General features: G+C 38.7%; 1 pseudogene; it reads right to left on the bottom strand.

The window, feature by feature from the left end:
- Positions 1–10,756: 10,756 nt before the first annotated feature.
- LOC122816169 overlaps positions 10,757–22,946 on the bottom strand; it is a 33,591-nt pseudogene continuing 21,401 nt past the window's right edge.

Below are 22,946 nucleotides of genomic sequence, written 5' to 3'. Positions count from 1 at the left end.
GGCATGGCCTGCACCTGTTACCAAAAAGAAGGTTAGGGCATTTTTAGGGACAGTAGGGTAATGCAGAAAGTTTGTCCCCAGTTATAGTACCATAGCTGCTCCCCTCACAGACCTGACAAAGAAGAACAGGTCACATAAGGTAGTGTGGACCCAAGCATGTGAGCAGGCATTCCAGATGCTTAAATAAGCTTTGGGAGGACCCCCTGTGTTAGCCAGTCCAGATTACAGCAAATAATTTGTTGTGCAGGTGGACGCTTTGAACCATGGGGTGGGGACTGTACTTAGCCAGATTTCTTCAGCTGGGGAAGAGCACCCAGTGGTTTATCTCAGTTGTAGGCTCCAACCCAGGGAGGAATGCTATGCAGCTGTAGAAAAGGAATGTCTAGCCATAGTGTGGGCACTGCAGAAACTTCAGCCTTATCTGTATGGAAGGAAATTCACTGTTATGACAGATCACAACCCCCTAATATGGTTAAACAGAGCCATCCAGCAAAATGCCAAGTTACTAAGATGGAGCCTGGAGTTGCAAGCATATGATATGTCAGTGCAGCACCGCATTTGGATTAGCAATGCCAATGCAGATGGGCTCTCAAGACAGGGAATGGGGTAAGGTATACTCAGATAGACCTAACTCTCTCAAGCAGCATTTCTCAAGGGTCACTTGAAAAACTAGCTTGAGTTCTTCGGGGGGGGGGATCTGAAGACTGGTAGAGATGGGTGAAGGCTGCCAGCCTAGTCAAATAGAATGTGGTACATAATTCTGTCATTTGTAAATATGAATGTTGAAATACAGGCTTGTTTTCTTAAATGAAAGAATATGCTGTGAAATGTTGAACTTAAGACAATGTAGCAACACTGCCCTCTGCTGTAAAGAAAGCTAAGTCAAGCATTTCTTATCTCTCATTTGAAGCTTAAATTATTTCATGTGTGTCCCTTTGAATTTAGAATTTGGAGTTGATAAGTCTGGAGTGAAGCATCCTGCCTATTGTTTTAACTTAAGTAATAATTACTAGAGTTTACATGTGGAATGTCCTTTATTGATAAAGTTTCCTGCAGGTGCAAGATAACAATTATGTAGTATCTGTTAGGCTGGGAAAACCAGGAAAGTATAAAAAGAAATGATGTAATGGGAACAAGGACTGCAATAGCAATTTAAACAGAGAGAATCAGAAGGCATTAAGCATTTTTGTCTTGACTATCCAACTCACAGCAGTGTCTTGCTCATATGTAAGTTATCTTAGACTTGTGTTTTCTTTTAGAAATAGCTAGGAACTAGAAAGATTAGACTATGTGTTTTTCTGTGATGTCAGAGCTGTACTACTGATTTATTTTAAGTATTTCTGTGTGATCTCTGAACTCTTGACTAGCATTGTGTAGTAGAAAGTATTATAGGTTCATAGGTTCATAGGTTGGTACTAGGCTATCAGCCCTAGGGCCTATGCAAGCCTAGCCATAACAATTCCCTGGATATTTCTTCCCATAATATTTACGTCTCTGGGCCCCTGTCTAGCAGGGCACCTGACACGATCCCCGGGGTGAATTTCCAATCTCCCATCCAATCATCAAGGTTCCCTTTGAAGAGGGCCAATGAGGCACTCTGCTTGACATGTATGGGCAGTCTATTCCAGAGTTTTGGGAGTCTCTGGGTCAGGAACCTAACCCTCCAGCATGTTTTGTTCATTGTGATGACAAGGTTTAGATCCCTGGAGCGTGTGGCTCTGAGGGATTGGGATTTCTTTAAGTGGAGCATGTCCAACAGCTCAGGGTTTGACATGGCCTTGTATGTTAAGCAGAGATAGCCTTTGAGCAGACAATATGCTACAGAGTATAGCTGGAGTTTTTTTAGACTGTTAGCATATGCCATCTGCTTTAGGTCTTTGATTCTTTTCAACCTTGCAGTTGTCTTGTGTTTTTAGTTATTTATTATTAAATATTTTAAACCCTTTTAACTGTGACTGTTTTGTGTAGAGATAAGTTAAACTCTAAGAGTACATTGCATGTATATAAGGATCCTGTACCAAGTCACTCTAATAAGCCTTGAGACTTAGTCATACTACCAATTGGATAATAATATTGCACAGTAATAATTGGACACCCTTTTAAGGGCCTTTGAGTAGCTGATAAATATTAGTGGTTGGTGGCATCTGGTACTACCGTATAGTCTGGGAGAAAGGAGAACAGCTGGAGAACCTGTGCCAGCCTTCCCCAGGAGTGTCTGTGTGGTTGTATAAACCCTTATCTCAAAGTGCATGTGCGTGTGTTTGTGTCAGCTACTTGGGCAGGGACATGAAGCACTGATTGGACAGAGAGAATGCTAGAGGTTTTAGCTTGCCCTCTAGGCTGAGATCTGGACCCTATAGCTGTGCCAGTGGGGAGTCTTATTGGGGACCTGGAGAGCAAGGAAGCAATCAGCCCTGGACTGACTGTGATCTCTGTGTGCTCTTAAGGGAAATTGCACTTTACTGTGCGTATTTGTTATCCTTTCCTCATATATGAGATGCCCTCTCTGTGTTAGTGGTGAGGACTGAGGCTCCTTGATTGCTGGGCCAGGGCACAGGTTTCACAAGTTTCATCCCATGTGCATTCAGTTTTGCCTTCCATTCCCCTATCCTTTGCTGAAGTTCTTGCTCACAGTCTGCCTGTAATGCCACATCATCTCCATACATATTTATCTGTCCTTTCTGACCTGTTTGCTAATGTAGTACAATACCAGTATGAACAGCAGTGGGCTCAGAGGTGAACCTTGGTGCACACACACTCCTCTGTAAGACCAAAAACTATCTGTACCTGAATCATTGGGTCCTTGTATATAGCTTGCACTAATTCTACCAATGCTTCTGGAACTTCAAACCACCACAGGACATGCCCAAATCAGCTTTCTTGAAACATTGTCATTTGCTTTCTCCAATTTCTAGGAATGCCCACTTGGACACTTTCCTTATCTCTTGCTTCTTCTCAACCATTTGCTTCACTGCAAACATTGGATCAGTTGGGCCGTATCTTGATCTGAATCCAAACTGCTCATCTTCCATTTTGCTTTCTACTTGCCTGCATTTCCATTTATCATTTGCCCTCTCCAAAACTTTCATGCAGTGTGACAGGAGTCTGATACCTCTGTATTGCCCACACTTGGGAATGTCTCCTTTGTACTTCTGCACTGGCACTAGCATGCTTTTTATCCAGTCATCTGTGATACACCTTTCTCTCCACACTGCTATGAGTACCCTCAGGAGATATTTCACCCCTAATGAACTTTCTTATATCTGCTTTCACCTCTTCTGAGCCTGCTGCTTCACCTGAATTCATTTTCCTTAGTGCTGTTCTTAATTCTACTATGGTGGGCTCCTCCTCTTCTCTCATTGTGGGTTGTGTCTGGGGCAGTACAGCTTCTATGGGGTTTTCTTCATTCAGAAGCTGCTGGAAGTACTACTCCCATCTGCCTTTGATGTCCTGTGAACTGATCCGGTATGAAAAGTGTCTATCTTCTTTATCTTTTTATCTTTGCCTTGCACCTTGACATAGTTTCTTTGTACCATCTACTGACTTACTTTCCAGAAGCTGGTATAGTGCCTCCAATGCCTTAGTCTTTGCTTTTGCAACTCCTTTCTTAGCTTTTTGTTAACTAACTAGTATTCCTTCTTAGCCTGGTCCATCTTTGCTATCTCCCACTTTTTTATGCACTCCTTCTTTCTTTTGATGACATCCTGGACTTCTGCATTCAAACAACAGCTCTCTTTATGTACCTAATTTCCATGCTTGGCTCAGCTGCATAGCTGTTCTGTAGTCCTCACACATGCTGTTCTGAGACATTGCAGGTCTTCAACTACACCTATTATCTCTTCTTCATAAGGTGCTAGATTTATATATATATATATATATATATATATATATATATATATATATTGTGTTTGTTCGTGTTTGTGTGTATACATATTTATTATATATATATATATATATGTATATATGTATATATATATATATATATATATATAATATGTATATCTGCATATGTGATGGAAGGGTGAGACACAATTTGGCATAATGGTTAAAGTCTTTGCCTCTTATACACAAGGTAGAAGGGTTGATCCTGATCTCTGGCCAATGTTTGTTTTGAGTTTGAAAACATGATGAGTATTTCCATGTCAAAATCACCAACAAATGGAGGTGTGGGCTGCAGCAAGGACTCTACATGGTGCCCTATGGGGGAAAGAGTTGGGTAAACCAACTGCTTTGGACATCTACTCTGGTGTGCTGTATCATCATGAGAGGGAAAACATAGATCACAGATTGTGAGCCATGGCAGGGCTAGCCTCTTGACAGTGTAAAATATAGCTCAAGGTAATTAAGTTGTATTGACTAATGTTGCTTAAAATAGGCATGGGTATTTGCTGGTGATAGATCCAGTCTACTTCAACCATGCCAGGGACCCATCTCTTAAAGTCCAGCAGCCCTGGGCCAATAAGCTGGCTGGTGTTCCTAGCTTGGTTACCCATGATAGCTCTGTGAAAGGAAAACTGAATGTAAAACCAATCAACGCGCTTAACATGAAGTAGGAATTGCTACACTTAATGTTGGTTCACTGACAGGATGCAGTTAGGAAGTGGATGACATGATGGCAAGGAGGAGGCTGGATATCTTATGTATCCAGCATCCAAGATGAAAGGTCAGTGTAGCAAAGACACTTTGCTTGGGATCCAGAGTCTACTACTCATGAGGAAGACAGGCTAGAAATGGTGTGGGAATTGTGGTGAGAGAGAGTCTTCAGAAGACAGTGAGGGATACAATCAGAATTAGTGACAACTCGGCCTATGCTCCATAGCCCCCTACTAGATAAAGCATGACAACATAAATTAATGTTAATAATGGGTTACTTGAAAGCACGTATCGGGGCAGAAAAGACTGCCTGGGTCCACATGGGTGGGACAACATGAATAAAAAAGGAGAGGCAATTCTAGACTTCTGTTTTGCAAATGGCTCGATAGTACCCAGAAAGAGAGACACAAGATCACATATAAGAGTGGCCAAAATGTAACTCAATTTATCTTCTTCCTAGTAAGAAAATGGCACCGGAGTGGAATCAATGATTGCAAAGTCATTCCCAGTGAAAGAGTAGGCCCACAGCATAAACCACTGGTTGCCACAAACAGTTGTAATCAGTGGTCAGAGAAGGGTCTAAGATCAACACTGACCAGGCTGAAGACCTGGTAGTTGACTGAAGAGAAACTACAAAAGTCCAAGGAATTACTCAGGGCTTTTTTTCTGCTGTTATTGGTAAGGCAGGTTTTTTTATCTGTATAAGGTACCTAGATTTTGGTGAGTCTTTTTTGTAACATGATCTACATCATGGCCACATTTCAATTTGTCAGCTATTATGAACCCTAACAGTTTGGTTTGGGCTTGTAGCTGGAGGGATTGTGTTAATGTTAGCTTTAATGGTAAATGAATCTATTGGTTCCTTGGTATGTTTATGGCCAAAAAGCATGTTTTGGTTAGATTGTGAAGTATCTGGGCATTGTAAAGCCATAAGTTTGGACAGGTTGAGGCAGAGCAGATACAAGTTGAGTCATCCACATATTGTATAATACTGGCTTTGAAGGCCAAATAAAGTGAATGAATGCATATATTAAAAAGAAGTGGACCAAGGATAGCTCCTTGAGGGAGGTCTATAGAGATGAGTATGTTTGTTGCATTTACCTGCCTGTTACCTACCAGAGAGATAACTGTGAAATCAAGTGCTGTCTGAGAAAGTTTTAAGGAGGCAATTACCTCGAGACGCTTTTGATATGTAACCATTCTGAATGCTTTAGACAGATCTAAAATGATAGAGAGACAAAATAACTTTTGTTCCTCTCATTGTTAATCTTGTTTGTGAAAGTTAGAAAGGTGGTAGTGGTACTATGCTTGGATGTGAAACCATGCTGTGTATTAGTGATGAGATTGTTTTTTGTTAGGTAGTCAAGGAGTTGTAAGGGGGTACATTTTTCAAAGATCATGGCTAGAGGAGATAGTATCGCTATGGGTCTATAGTTTGAGAATTTTGCGGATTGACCTCTTTTATGAAGGGGTAGGATATAGGAAGTTTTCCAGAGGGTAGGTATATTGTGTTTTTTTAAGGATCGGTTAATGAGAATTAAAATGAGATATGCTAATGCTTCATCTGCTATAGTTAAGTATTCCCTAGGCAGTTGTCAGCAGCTAAGGCTGTTAGTTTAAGTCTGAAAGTTTCTCTGAACATATAAAATAAATAAGTAATTATATTTGCTTTATCTTTGGATTAGCATTTTGTTCATCTAAAATTGACATTCAATTAATTTAAATTCTAAGCTGGTTGCATCCAAAGACCCTTCTAATCTTGGACTACAAGACTTGGATTGCTTCTAAAACCATCTGGACCTACAAAGCTAATATAAGTATTTTTTGCACTTACTCTGTCTCAGTACTATTTAACACTTTTCTGCTGCATTTATTGATTTTGTTGAATTTATCACTGTTTTTCAGCCTGCACTTGTTAAAGAAATGGCATCCATTTGTTACTGTACTGCTCTTAGGTTGTTTTAACAGTATTCTAATATCTCCTAACCTCCTCTGGTACTGCATAAGCTTTTCTGAGTTTGCCAAAATTCTCCTGAGTCTGCCAACATATGTCTAAGTTTTGCAAATTTTTTCTGTGTTGTTCTCTTAGGTTGTGCACCTTTTCCTGTATTTTATAGAACATTTCTCAGTGTTAGTGAACTTATTTCCTAGGATTACTGCACTTGAGCTCAAAATCAGTTCATTTACATTAAGAGGGTTCTTTTGCACTCTGGTGGGAGTAGAGCTGAATTCGAATCATCCAAGTTGGAAACTGCTAGTGTAATGTTTATTGTGATTTTATCTTATCTGCCTGAGGGATTAACTGTGTAAAAGTCTTTCATCCTGCTGATATAAAAGCGATCACAGTTCCCCATGCCTTGTGTATAAGCAAACCTCTCCAGTTTAAAATCCTCTATAGGAAATGCTTTCCATAGTCTCCTACTGTTCACAGCTGCTCAAAGATCTGCTAGTTTGTGCAGAGGGCTGCAGGTAATTGAACCAGAGCTGCTCAACATTTGACAACTTTTGCCAGAGGTCTGGAAAGATTCTGCTGAAATCCAAACCATCCACTGCTAAAATAAAAAAAAAGTACTTTTTGAGTTTTCTTTGCACTTTGTTGACTGTATTTTATCATTTTGCTACCTGATTTTGCTGATTTTTTTACTGTATTTTTCTCCACTTTAAAAAAGCTGTGTTGTTGCCTTAAGTAGCTAGTACATAGCATAGACTAGATTCAGATCTGCTGAATCTAGACTGTATTTTACACTTGAGCACTATTCCAGGCATGTAACATTAGGAGGGCCCTGCTTGAACCCTTGCGGCAGAAGTGTGTAGCCTTCACCACTCAGCCTGAGCATCTCATAGGTAAGGGCATCGCATCCAAGACTTAGGATGTTATAACTCCTCTGTACTTGATACTCATCAGACCTCTAATAGAGTAAAACATTCCCTTTTGCATGTACCTTATCAGACACCTGCAGCAGCTGGACAGATCACAGTGATTTCTCACCAAGAAAATTCAGGGCCTTCAAAACATGAAAACACCACTCCACGAACCAACTCACCAAAAAAAAGAAAAAAAACACACTGAACAACTGGAGAAATGGTCACCATCCACTTTTACTTTGTTCCTAGTACTTCGAAGTACTAGGAAAACAGTAAAAGTGGATGGTGACCGTTTCTCCAGTTGTTCAGTGTGTTTTTTTCCTTCAAAACATGAACCACATGGAAAGACTGAAAGCCCTGTCACTGTACTCTGTATCCTATAGGCTGGTGAGATGTGACTTGTGCCTGGCCTACAGAGCAGTCTTTGAGCCTGCCCTAATGGAAATGCTGCACATCCACAAATCAAATCGGAAAAGAGTGACTTGCTGCAGGGATCTCAACCTAGACTGTGACATTAACAGAACATGCTGGAGAGACAGATATATCTCCAAGAGATTGATGCTCATCTGGAATAAACTCCCAGCCTGTGTGAATCAGAGCTCCTCATTGACCCTATTCAAGGACAACCTAGACAATTGTATGGGAGATCATAAATTCACTGCAGTGGTGGCACCTTTGTCCCTCATGGACAGAGGCAGTCGTTGCTGATCATAAACTCACTCTGTGAATAACGACCATCTAACCAAGGTCAATTAACAAACACGGGTATAACATGGCTAGCCTTGTAAAAGCCCTAGGGCCATTAGCCTAGTGTCCTCCTATGACCCTATAATACCATGGTTATCTAATGAAAGAGTTTCTTGGCACTGTCTGGCATGATGTTCTTGTTATGAATCCATTCTGCCTTAATTCATACACCCCACTGAATTTCAGACACTGTAAGACTCTCATTTGATATGGATACCATGCCTGCCAGTACAACAGCAGTCTAATGGAGAGCTTGATTCCAAACTCCATCATGATATTCTTCTTGTGAAGGGAATTGTATCAATGCTCTTGTCTTCTGAAGCTATACCCTTCTCCCATGACTTATTGAAATAGTTAGTTGTATTAGATTATCCCACTGCTCAAGGAATATTTGGATGAATCTTCTTTGGCTGCTTCATTCTTTAGAAAACAACACACCTGAAATGCAGTGTCACATTTTTTTCTTGTTATTATCTGCGATTAAACATCTGAATATCTTCACAGGTTCATAGGTAAGTACTAGGCAATCAGTCTGCCGACCATTACAAACCTAGCCATAAAGGTATTCAAAAGTTACCTCTAGCCTCAAGGATGACAAGACAAGATAGACCAGGGAAGAATTTGAGGATGCCCATCTAATTTTCTAGGTTTGCCTTGAAGGTGGCAAGGGTGCTAATTTGCTTGACATATAGTAGAAATTTGTTCCAGATATGAAGGATACATAGGGGTATGAATCGATCATGTCAACTTATCATATTTATCAGCTAGTGAAGATTTAGTTCCTTTAACTAAGTATTTGAGGTATGTTTAGTTCTGTGCAGGAACAGGAGGTCAAATAGGGCTGGATCTTTCATGGCTCAAAAGACTAGGCATAGATCTACATGGAGGAGTCAGTAAAATAATGAGCACAGAGAAAGTCCTGACAGTCACTCCTGATAGCTAACTTTTTTTGAGGCCACTGATGTTTGAGCTATGAATCTCTGAGGTCATTCTAGTTGTGTGATATATTTAGACAAATACATGCCAAAAGGTTCAGTACTGTATCTGATAAGATACAAGTAAAGGTGAGTTAAGACATTTTTGTATCTAGTGTAGATCACTGCATAACCACTATCCACTGCTTTGGTTACTTTTTCAACTAAATTAATGTGGCATATCTTTGACAAAGCCAAACTGATGAGGGCCTGGGTCAAGAGATTTTCAATATCCAGATTAATGAGGTTTGAGATAATATGCCTTTGAGGTATGGAGTAATATTTAGTTACATGATCATATAATAAACCACATACAAAGGTAACAGTTTCCAGTGGCTTTAGAGACAGAAGAAGCACACTTCAAAATTGTTTACACAGTGGCAGATTTAGCCCTTGGCGCAGGGTGGGCACCCCCCCCACTTTTATGAAAACCCACCCTGTGACCTGTTTACTTCTGAACTCCGTCATTAAGGAACACTAGCGTCCTGTAAAAGTAATCTCAACATTCTGGTTAGTTTGCATGCTTTCTGCTCATTGTCACCCACTGCGATCTAGACAGCCAGTCACAGAGCACATATAAGATCAAACCCTCTGTAATTTGTTTTCAACATCAAGGAAGGTGGGACTAAGAGTAATAGATTGTCAGTGATACTAGCTTCATGAGGCTTTAGGAAGAACTGTACTGCAAAATAATACTGATGATCTGCAAAAGAATATTTTAATCAAAGTTGTAGTATCTTTTTCTAATCCTGGCAGGTGGTGAACCAAATATTAATATTTGCCACTGTGTGAAGGGAATAACTGTCAGGTTTGCTTAAGAATTCTGAGCAAACCCAAAAGTATTGGGGACACATCTCTCATCTGTCCAGCTTTTGCTGGAAAATACAGAATCATTACTTTACAAGCAGGGTGCCATGAAATTGATCATTTTAAATTATGATTTTTTTTTTCATCTCTTAAATGGCTCTTTAATTAATAAATATAACATGGTCTCAGAAGTGGTTGCTCATTTTCTGAAGTTAATGTCAGCATTGTACACAAATCACTTAATTTTTCAGAGCCACTAACGTTCACATAATTATGACTTCAGTTTCCAATACATTTTAAACTATGGCCTGAATGGTGCAGGAGGAAAGTGCTTGGGACTAGCAACTTTATGTAGGTAGCAAATATATATGAAAGGGCACTGCAGTATGTAGCAATCATATCTGCCTAAAATGCTCTTTGCTATACTGCTGAGAACATTTAAAATCCTTTCCACCGCATCCTTGCCTTAAGTACAACTTTGCCTTAGACTGTCGTAAAGCATAAGATGAGAGTACAAGAAAAAAAAGCAAAGCAATAACACATGACTGCCACATACATGGAATGAGAGAGACTGCAGCACTCACCACGTGGAACAAATCAAAGCAATGCTACAGTGTATAACCAGAACATACAAAACTAATTACTATAAGGTATGTGTATTCTTTAGTTGTGCACAGATTGCAAATGCAGATGTTCCTGCTGTCTAAAGGATATTTCAGCAGCTAATGAGAAAGAATCAGAAGTTTTTATAGTTTAAAGCATACTTTTATTTACCCAAACATTGATCTTTTTCTACCTTGCATGTGCACCGCATTGAGATTTTTGATTACCTGCCCTGTCTTTTTAGATGCTGCTTAGTAACTCCTTAGTAAAGTTTCAAAAACCCTTTCAACGCTTAAGTAAGTACTCAGCAAAGCTTTTTCTAAGACATGAAGATCCACTTCTTTATCTTCTGGAAGGGATGAAGTAAAACTGAGTCCAAAGTCAATGAAGAGCAGGTTTTCTACATCCTAAGGCAGATAAAATAGCATGCTTGAGGTGGCGAGGTCTCCATGGATAACATCTTCATCATGGATCTGAGCCAAGGTTTCAGCCATTTTCTTTGCCAATTTCTCCAACTTCTTTGTGTTACTCCCAGACTGCTGCATCAAAGTTATATAGTCCTGAACTGTCAGAGAGTTTACGATATTCTCCAAGTAAATACAATTCAAGTAATAACCCACAAATTAAACCACTGGTGTTGGAATTCCTGCCTTCCTACACCTCAGGAATGAGCAGACCTCATGGGAGGTCCTCCTGTAGGTGAGTCTCTCATCAAATACTGGGTGCAGGTAAAACTTGGGAAACATCTCATTTACAGCACCTGGATGCCCCAAGAACATTCCCCAATAAACATGAGTCTCAGCCCCTTGTTTGATCAAACATGAACTCCCAAGAGAAGTCTGTACTCCTTTAAAAACACTATCTGACTCAGTATCCATGTTAATAACCTTAAAAAACAAGTACTAAACAGAGTCCACTAATAAACAGTAACAAACACCAGACTCCTGGTATGTTACTGTAATTCTCTAACCATTTTCCCTGCTTGCCAGTATGGCATTATGAGAGCAGAAACTACACTGCATCAATGTTCACTGGTGATATGTGAGCATTGCTGTGAGATGAGCAGTTATTAAAGCATGAAACAATTAAAATAAAATTTTTTGGGAAATACTGGTATGAAAGATGCCTGTGAGCAAGCGCCTAAGCTGACTGAGTGTATGAGTGTGTGTGTGTGTGTGTGTGTGTGTGTGTGTGTGTGTGTGTGTGTGTGTGTGTGTGTGTGTGCGCGCATGTGTGCGTGTATGTGCGTGTGTGTGCGTGTGCGTGCGTGCGCGTGTGTGTGCGTGTGTGTGCGTGTGTGTGTGTGTGTGTGTGTGTCTGTGTATGTATGTGTGTGAGCAGATTGCTCTGAAAGGTACCATAGTTTGAATGCTTTACTCTATGTAATGCAGGTATTGTACAGCAGAAAAGAAAATTTTCAAGGTTGGAGGGCATGACCTACAACACCAGTTATGTAATTACCCATGAGATGTATATGATGTCAGTGTTTATCAATATGCAGGAAAGTTACATTTATAGTTCTAGCATCCACTCACACCAGGTATTACGTAAGTGGCGTCAACTACCTACATTGATTCAGCAATTAATTTTAGTAGAGATTTGCATATTGCAGGTCATTGAAAAGTATACTGCTCTGGCCCAATCATGTGCATACTTTTATTCTGTTGTCCAAATAAGTACAGACGTTTAAAGCTATGAACTGCAAGCAGGTGTTATGAAGGCTTGAGTTTGATATCGTCAGTCTGCACCTGCATATTGTATAACTGTGGGGCTGACTGTGGAGGAACATGACTGCTTTTATTTGTTCATTATTCCAGCTTTGTGGGACTAATGTGATTTGTGTGAAACAAGTTGGAATACATTAATACGTGAAAGAAATTCATAATTAAAACTGGCAGTGATTTTGTATGCCACACCAACTGATTTGAGACACCGATCTGAAGGAATATAAAATGCAGTATGCAGGGGTTTTGCATAGTACAACTCTAACTGATAGAAATGTCATATTATTTTTTTTATTTTCCTTAAAATAATATTTTCATGATAGTTATATATGCTGCATGCATCCATATGTAAGTATTATAATTTGGCCATGGCAGATGCTTTTTCAGTCTTTCATTCTTTCACCAAAGTTATTTTTGAATTTATGAACTTGTGGGTATTTTGCATAACTAAAGCTGGTCAAGATATTTACTACCAAATGTGCTACACAAATAATTTCAAACTTTTCATAGTTTCTTTGATTTATTGCTTGAGTTATCACCATAAATAATTTATTCACACTTTGTTGTCATAGTTAGTCACACTAAGCCAGTAGCCTCTTTTCTGAATATAGAAATTGTGGGTAGTCAGTGGGTATGGGGAATGTCTGTTGATGAAATGACTGGCCCTGCTGTTTGCTATTGCAATCTTGACTTTTTAGGACTAAGGCATAGTTGGATAAAGCAAGTTGAAATCCAAGTTGTGGCGACTGTTTATGTGAAAAAATATGTTAATGTAACTATTATTTTCTTTTTAACCTGGCAGAGTCAAACCAGAAACTGTGGGTAGGCAATTGGAGTGGGACTTGTCTGGGTATGGAATAACTGGCCCTGCTGTTTGTTGCTGTAATTCTAACTTTGCAGAACTAGTGTACATGAGGGTGAAGAAAGTTGTAATACAGATTGTGGCTATTGTTTGCATGAGGCAAAAATGACTTTAATGTAACATTTTGTTTTATTCTAAAAGGCTCAAACCATAGACTGTTAGAAGACAATAGGTATATAGGGGCTCTCTTTGGATGGAATGATTCTCCCATCTGCTTGCTGTTGTAATTCTAATTTTGCAGGACTAATGTCTATTTGTGTAAAACAAGCTAGAATACAAAATATAGTTACTGCTTCTTTGAAACAAAAATACATTAATATAATCATTCTTTTTTCATAGCAGAATCAAATCAGATGCTTTAGATATGCAATGGGGGGGGGGGGGGTCATTGTAGATAAAGTCATCAGCCCTGCTGTCTGTTGTTGTAACTTTGCAGACTAATGTGCATTTGGCTGAAGCAGGTTAAGATAAAAGCTGTGATTACTGTTTCTGCAAAACATTTTTTTTATCCTGGCAGGGTCAAGCCATATACTATGGGCAGACAGTGGGTATTGCAGCTGTCTATGCATGAAATGACTGGCCCTGCTTTTGTGCTGTTGTAATTCTGGTTTTGTAGGACTAGGGTGCATTTAGATTATGTAAAGTGGAATACAGGCTTTGACTGCTGTTTTTAACCATTATTTATTTTTTTAATCTGGCAGGATCAAACCAGATACTTTAGGTAGTTTGTGGATATGGGGACTGTTTGTGGATGACATGATTGGTCCTGTTGTTTTGCTGTTGTAATTCTGGTTTTGCAAAATTTGGGTGAAGCAAACAGGAATACAAGTGCTGACTACTGCTTATGTGAAAAAATACAATAATGTAATGTTATTTTTCCTTTTCTTTAACGTGGCAGGATCAAACCAGGTTTGTTAAGTAAATCATAGCTATGGGAATGGTTTGCAAATGAAATGATTGGTCCTTTTGTTTTGTTATTGTAATTCTGAATTTGCTGCAGTAAGGTGCATTCAGATGAAGCAAAATGGAATATAAGCTCTGTGTATAGTTTATATAAAAATACATTATTATAACCAGTATTTTCCTTTTTTAACATGCCATGGCCAAGCCAGATAGTTTAGGTTGCCAGTGTGGATGGGGTCCATCTGCTGATGACATGACCATCCCTTCCGTCTGATGTAATTCTAACTTTTCAAGATTAATGTGATGCCAGCTGGAATACAAACTGTGATTACTGTTTCTGTGGAATAAAAATACATTTATATAATAATGTATTTTTTTTAGTCTGACAGGGTCAAACCAGATATTTCAGGTAGACAATGGGATGATGGCTATTTGTTGATGAAATGACTGGCCCTGAGTTGTAAGAAGACATTTTTGTGTTCTTCTGAGAACAGCTTTTTGCATTATTTTTTGCGCTGATTAAATGGAGTTTTTATTTAATTCATCCAAAAGTCTGTGTCTCTGGTTTATATTTGATGCAGCATGACATTAAAGTACATCTTGGGGTTACATTCTGCTGTGATATGCTACAATGATTACATTTATTTTCACACATTTTGTAAAACTGAACTATTTACTTTTGGGGATTTTTTAATAACATGTACTTATTTAACTTGTATTGTTTTTCAATTAACTGAACTTCACAGTTTTCACAAAAATCATTATTTACTTTATTTGCATTTATTCTGGTACCTGCTGTGATGATGGGAACTTCACTATGGCTTTTTGCTAAGTTATAATGAATATGCAAACTATGCCATTATAGAAGGGGACTGTTATTTTAGCCAATCATGTCATCTAGACATGCCTTGAAACAACTGCTATTGCATGCAAATTTGGTGTATGCTGGACAGGAGTTACCTAATTTCACTGTCACAGCCGCACCACAGTGATATGCAACTGAATGCATATTACTGCGTTTTCACACATGCTGTCAGAACATGTTAAGTCACCGGAGAGTTCCACTCCTGCCCCACTGGACTACTTTCCACATTGCACCCTCCCTTCTGTAAATGCCTGGATCTACCACTGGTTTGCATGACTATTGTGTGAACTGCAGTTCACTTAATTGCAGATTTTATCAACACACACAATCAGAAATCAACATAAAAAAACTACTGCAAAATTCAGAATTTCCCATAACCCATGATGCAGGGGAACAGGTATCCAAAGAACAGATACTAACAACGGTGGTGCTGCAGGTTGGAGGATGTGAAAAGTCAGACCTGCAACAAACTCCAGTGGAAAGCATTGTTTCTGCCACTGTGAAACAGCATTTTTTTCAACATGTTGCTCCATAGTAAATAATTTCCAACCAGTTTTTCCTGCAACCAGAAAAAAAATGAGTTAATTTTCAACAGTCTTTTGTGCATATCACTAGGACCTTAGAGGGCTTCTATAGATCCTAGGTATTCTGGATGCAGAATTGTAGAGCGATACAAAAAAGCTGATATAAAATAGTTTCACTGTACATAAAAATGTTGTAAAGATATGTGTGTGTGTGTGTGTGTGTGTGTGTGTGTGTGTGTGTGTGTGTGTGTGTGTGTGTGTGTGTGTGTGTGTGTGTGTGTGTGTTCGCGCACACGCGTGCACGCATGCAATTACCATAATAATAAACACAGAAAAGTCCATCACTGCATATAGCTTTAAAGAATTTTCCATATAGTTAGGGCCTTGACTTACTGGAAGGTCATGTTTTACACATGAAAACCATAATAAAGCCTGTAGTGTTATTATTTTGAAAACTGTTACATATGCCACATTGTTAATAAGTTCATTTTCCAATGCATGTTCAGTTGGGATGGGTTGCACTATCTTTTCTGGCCTGAAAGACAGGTTCAGTAACCTCCCTGAAAGTCATTTTGGTCACAAAGAAATTGAGGAGAACATTAGTTGATACTTGTTGCTATAACAAAACAGGTTCCCATACAAGTAGCAGTGTGCGGTGATCCTTTATTTTTCTTTTGCTCTTCCCTTAATTGTCTGATGCAACACCTATAATGTCAAGACTGGAACTGATATGCAAAAAAAAAAAAAAAAAAAAGAGTTAAAAACTTGCAAGAAGTCTGCAAAGATGATACTTTGTATATATTTTCAAGTGTTTAACAGAAACAGAAATATGTTTCCGCTACATTTAATTGTGGCTGTACTTACCAGGGAGTATCTTCTTCTTTCAGCTACCACCTGAGAAAAACAAATGGTCATTGTCTGAACATGTCAAGAGTGCAAGAGGTCATTTAACAGTTGCCTGACTGCTCAGCTTTTCTCAAAATATGCCAGTGTCCACCCCATCAGGAAGAATCTCTATATAATTACACAGCCGGCATCTGCAGGGCTGATGTAGAAAGTTAATGGTAGGGATTTTGCAGACATCAAGAGTCACACAGTAGGTGATTGATGGCTGAGAAAATCAAACCAAGGACTACATAGGGCAGCACATTCACAGCACCAACAGCTCGACTACCTGCTTCCTGAATGCAAGACGTTGGGAAGTGTACAGATGTCATGCACAGGAAAACAGGTTTATAACCAGTGGAAGATAACAGGCAGCACACTTCCAGGTGGGGGCAGTGATTGCAAATGTAGCAGGTTGAGTTGAGACTGACAAAACCCTGACAAAGTATAATTATATCATGAGTAAATGCTTTACTCTGTTTACCAGAGGAAGGTGCTTGCAGGCTGTGACAGAGTACTGCTGGTCTGCCATTAGCAATAGTTGTACATGCTTTTGGGCCTTGAATTTGCCCCTATACCTTTGTATGCAACTATTCAGATTGCAAATAAAGTCTTTTTGGCTAAAATCATATATAGAGGTTAGTACAATGATGTCCGGAGCAGGAAGCTACATACTGCTGTACTTACGATTTGTTTACAGCTGTTGGGTCTCATTAACTAGGGAAACTCATTGTATACAAACTAACATTCACATGATGCATTCCATCCTGTCTTCCTGCAGCCATCCTACTGCTAGGAAAGGCAGCAGAGTCACAAGAAAAAAACAGGGATGCTCGTTCTATGCAAACTTACATTTACATGATGCATCCCATCCTGTCTTCCTGTAGCCTTTCTACTGCTAGGAAAGTTAGCATGGTCACAGATAAAAACCAGGGATTCTTGTTCTATGCAAACTTACATTTACATGATGCATTCCATCCTGTCTTCCTGTAGCCTTTCTACTGCTGGGAAAGTTAGCATGGCCACAGATAAAAACCAGGGATGCTCGTTCTATGCAAACTTACATTTACATGATGCATCCCATCCTGTCTTCCTGTAGCCTTTCTACTGCTAGGAAAGTTAGCATGGTCACAGATAAAAACCAGGGATTCTCGTTCTATGCAAACTTAAATTTACATGATGCATTCCATCCTGTCTTCCTGTAGCCTTTCTACTGCTAGGAAAGTTAGCATGGTCACAGATAAAAACCAGGGATGCTCGTTCTATGCAAACTTACATTTACATGATGCATTCCATCATGTAGCCAACCTACTGCTAGGAAAGTCGGCATGGTCACAGCTTAAATACATGTTTCACTGAAGCTCATGCTGCTTTATTTGACTGTAATGAATTAATAGTGGCCCAGTCCACTGCCCTGGTAAACAAAACATACATACATAAGTATATTCTGATATGTGCCATCATCCTGGACAATGTGGCTACTGCTGTTGTAGCTGCTGCTGCCGTGGCAAGGTACAGCCATTCTCATGTGTATGTGCTGACATTTCTTTAATCTATGCACACACCAGTCAATGTCTTCTTCCTGAAACCTGGCACATAGTTTTTTTTTTTTTTTTGATTTGCCAAGCTGCTTACAGCTGGTAGCTCCTCCTTCCTTCTTCACCAAGCTGCTCACAGCCGGTAGCTCCTCCTTCCTTCTTCACCAAGCTGTGCACTAATTGAATCTCACTGAGTTTAACTGCTTAAGCAGTTTCAGTCACTGCCTTGTAGCTGCAGACAACTGATAGTCATCGAGCAGTAAACATGTAGAGTTTAATGGCAACAGGAATTGTATTGCTACAAGATAATAAACCATTATAAAATGTCCTTTTACTATTTGCTTTGGTTAAACAGAAGAAGAAAATGTGTTTCTCTATAAATTTAGGGATGCCTTTTGTTGGAATAATTGTATCTTTCTACCATGCTTATCAAAAGAGGATACGAAACAGGATGGTGACTGCATAAAATAGTGTTACATTATGCCACACGGCAGTTCCAGTTACTTAAAAGGTAGATGTCTATTTATAATTGAATTATAATTTTTCAGACATGCATATTATAGTATATGTCTGCTCTAGGTTAAAATGTAAACTCATCACTAAAAGTGCTTACTGTTGAATCAGCACTCTGTCCTCTTTCTTCCCCCCTTCTTTACCTGTTTATCTACTATACATACTACCCCCACTCATAATCTTCTCCCCCCCCCACTGCTACTGATTTTAATACAGTTCTGCTATCTCACAAAATCTTCATGTTATAATACCTCCCTATCACTGCACCTGACTTTATTATAGATCTCTCTCTCTCTCTCTCTCTCTCTTGAATTCCATGTTGTAAAGCATCAATACTAGCTGCCTCTCTCACTCTTTCATTACTTAACCTCTTTCCACATATGAAAACACTTGATTTTTATTTCACACTGGATGGTAAACATTTAAGATGAAATGTATTTTTCTTAATGATCTGTATTTACACACACACACACACAGACACACACACACACACACACACACACACACACACACACACACACACACACACACACATACACACACGCACACACACACACACACACACACACACACACACACACACACACACACACACACACACACACACACGTCTACTTTGAAACATCTAAAACCCATAACATCTAATTTCATAACATTGAGACAAGAACATCTAAAGCCCAAAACAACTAAAATGCATATCATCTAATTTCATAACATCTAACACTACAAATCACAAGAAAATAGCATCCCCTTCACATATAATGACACCAAACTATCAAACACACTTTTTACTACGTTTCTGCAGGGGGGGGCAATCCCCCCTGCACCCCCTCATAAATGAAATATACCAACTCGAAAATTGCACTACAGTGGGACAAAGTTAATTTCCTAACCTCACTGTATCAAGCCCCCCTGCAGAAACGTAGTAAAAAAGTGTGTTTGACAGTGTCATTATATGTTGTTATATGCAGAGGGGATGTTATTTTCATGTGATTTGTACTGTTAGATGTCATGAAATTCAATGTTATAGGTTTTAGATGTTTTGGGTTTTAGATGTTCTGGTCTCAATGTTATGAAATTAGATGCTAACGGTTTTAGATGTTTTAAAGGGGACCACACACACACACACACACACACACACACACACACACACACACACACACACACACACACACACACACACACACACACACAGAGACACACACACATGAAAATGAAACAGTCCAAGTGTACACAGCAGGTCCACACCAAAGTAAAATTCTTCCTTTTATTCACAAATAGATTAAGCGTTTTCGTCAGCTTGCAGCTAAAGACTTCATCAGAATCTACTAAAGCATACAGAAAGGTAACTTAAATAGTTACAAAACACACCACCTGACCAATTCATCAATTGTTACTTAAAAAGACATACTTTACAAAATTAAACACAGTACAATCCTTCAATGAACCCCCCTTTTTTATATAAAATATTCACAATTAAATCTAAACCAAATAAGGCCTAAGCTTTAAAACACAACTTATACTACAATAGTCATTTAACCCTGGGAAAATATGTGCTTGTAACTTAATTTGCCATAGTAATACTTTTAACTTCAGAATATCTTTCCACAGCACACCCCAAGGGTTTTGGCATACCTGCTCTACTGCAAAAAATAGAAAATTGTGATCAGCAAACTGTTCTATGTGTTTTGCCAGATCATTCGTTTTTTTATGTTGTCTAATGTACAAAAAGTATTCATACATGCGATCCCTAAAGCGTCTTTGTGTTTTCCCCACATAAAATTTGGGGCACACACTACACTGTGCCACATAAACAATGCCTTTAGTGTTGCAATTACAATGAAAATTGGGTCTAATCATTTGGTGGTTAACCATTAAACTGTCACCTTGCAAAATATGTGGACATTGTGGACAAAAGCCACATTTATAAGTGCCATGTTTCCTAAAGCTCAATGGTAGGGAAACGTTGTTGCCAGTCTCAAGAAAATTCTTAATAGACTTACCCTTTCTAAATACAAACTTGGGTTCTGTTCTAACACGTTCCAGAATCCCATCAAAACATTTAAAAATGTACCATTTCTTTTTCAAAATGTTTGAAATGTCCATATAATCATTAGAAAAGGTGGTAACAAAAGCCTTATGAAAATTGGACTTGTGTTCAAGCCCTTCATTGCTCCCCAGGCCAAAACTTTCACTATTTTCTCTTAAAATGGGTCTGTAAAACATATTCTCCCTCTTAGTGTGTACCTCAGAACAAATCTGTTGTTCCATTGGGCTTGGGTAACCACATGCCATAAGCATGTTAACTAATTTTTCACTTTCTTGTTGAAAAACATTGTCCTCAGAAACCATACGGGCCAATCTAACAAATTGCCCCTTTACCAATCCCTTCTTTTGATGGTACGGGCGGCAACTGATAAAGTGAAGCAAACTGTTGGAGCAGGTTGGTTTCCTGAAAATGTTGCTGGTGTATCTTTTATTAACATAGTCCTTTTTTAACTCAACATCTAAATAGTGGATGGTGTCAGAGTGCCAACTGTGAGTGAATTTAAAGAAAGCTGTTGTTTGATTACAGTACTCTATAAAGTTACTGATCTCATGGACAGGCCCTTTCCATCCAATGAAAATGTCATCCAAAAAGCGATAATACATTTTCCAGTATTGCTTGTAACCTGAGGTACCTTCGTTCCCACTCCAACATAACAATATTCGAAAAAATGGGGGAACAAGAGGCCCCATTGCCACCTCACATTTCTGCTGAGAGTATTGGCCTTCAAAATGCACAAAATTACAGTTCAAAACAGTTTCCATAAGTGTAGTTAATACATAGATGTCATTATTTGAAAACATCCCACTAGCAACAAAATAGTCATGAAACCATGACATCCCAATATCATGGGGAATGACATTAAAAAGATTTACCACATCAATAGTTATAAATCTTACATCTTCCAAAAATGTCAGTTTTCCAAACTTTTTTAGGAAATCCCAAGAATTTTTACACAATTCTGAGTGCATTTTCAAATTTTTTTTTATTTGTATATCAATAAACCTAGCAAGGGGGTGAATCTTAGCTTTAGAAGCATTAAGAATTGGCCTTAATGGGGATCCACAATGTCCTTGTAGATCTTGGGAAGTCCAAAAATAGAAGGTACAACAGGATGATCACACTTAAGAAAATTGTATTCATCTGGGGTAATTGCACCTTGGTCAAACATATCTTTAAGCAAATAATCTATCTGAACATATGATAAATTAACTAAGTTGATAGATGCTTCATCATACATAGTGTCTTCTAACAACATGCCATTCATACGGTTAACATAATCAGTTTTTGTCATTACCACAATCCCCCGACCCTTATCGGGCTTCATAACTCCAATGTTCCTATCTGAACAAAGCACCTTAAGTAAGCCCCTTTCACTTTTTGTTAAATTAAAGTTAACTTTTGTAGGGGAACATTAACCATTTTTCTAAAATCATATTCACAAATCTTTTCAAAAATAACAAGGGGCATTTGCAAGGGAGGATTAAAGGTGCTTTTCCTACCCAGTTCACATGTGTTATACCCTCCATTCATATCATGAAAAACAGTGCCAAATTTAATTTTCTCAGAAACATTTTGAAATCCACAATTAAATGTTTTAAGCTAGTTTTTAACCGTAGGTACAAAATTGAGTCCTTTGCTCAACATATCACAATGTTCAAATCTGAATGATTTGTCAGTGTAATTATACAGTTTATCGTCACCTTTTCCATTTAAAATAATGTTGGGACCATTATCAGCTGTCACGGAGTCATTAAGGGTAAGCTGGAAACAGATCCCTTCTCTTAGTTTTATCTCCTCTGCCCTCGAGGATAATAGTTGGCCGTTCGCCTCCATTCCTGTCTCTGTCCATTCTGGTTAGCATTGCGAATCCTCTCCGAGTGTCTCACAGGGCCTTGGCCTAAAGGGATATCCTGGTTCCCTTGTTCATGCATACCATTACTGCTGTCATCGGCCCCACCTCTCTGTTCATCATAATTATAGCTCCTCCCTTGACTGGCATTCAACGGTAAGGGATAGGCACGCCCCTGACTGTACTCTAGCCTATCCCTTTCGATCTTTTTACTCTTCCACGTTTTAACTTCGTTCAAAATCCGGACAGCTTTAACCAAAATCTGGATAAATTTATCCCCACAATGTGAAAATAAAACATACTTCTTGATCTGTTTCTCCAAATCAAGAATATCTTTCATTAAAACATCCATATTCTTAATGTTGTGCCTGATCATAGTTTGCATTAACTCAAAGCCCTGCTTGTCGAACAGTCCAAGAAGTTCATGTGTGTGTGTGTGTGTGTGTGTGTGTGTGTTTATGTGTATATATATATATATATATATATATATATATATATATATATATATATATATATATCCCTGTGCATGCATATGTCAAAAACTAGTGTCATGCAGTAAATCCATATGCTAAACTATTGTATAGTATCATTATTTTTTTTTTTGCATTTCTTGCATTACTCTTTGAGTAATGCCTCTGGGTTGT

Source organism: Protopterus annectens, chromosome 12.part0, assembly GCF_019279795.1.
Source record: "Protopterus annectens isolate FY-2018-M chromosome 12.part0, PAN1.0, whole genome shotgun sequence".
NCBI lineage: Eukaryota > Metazoa > Chordata > Ceratodontiformes > Protopteridae > Protopterus > Protopterus annectens.
This window is presented reverse-complemented; position numbering and strand designations above follow the sequence as displayed.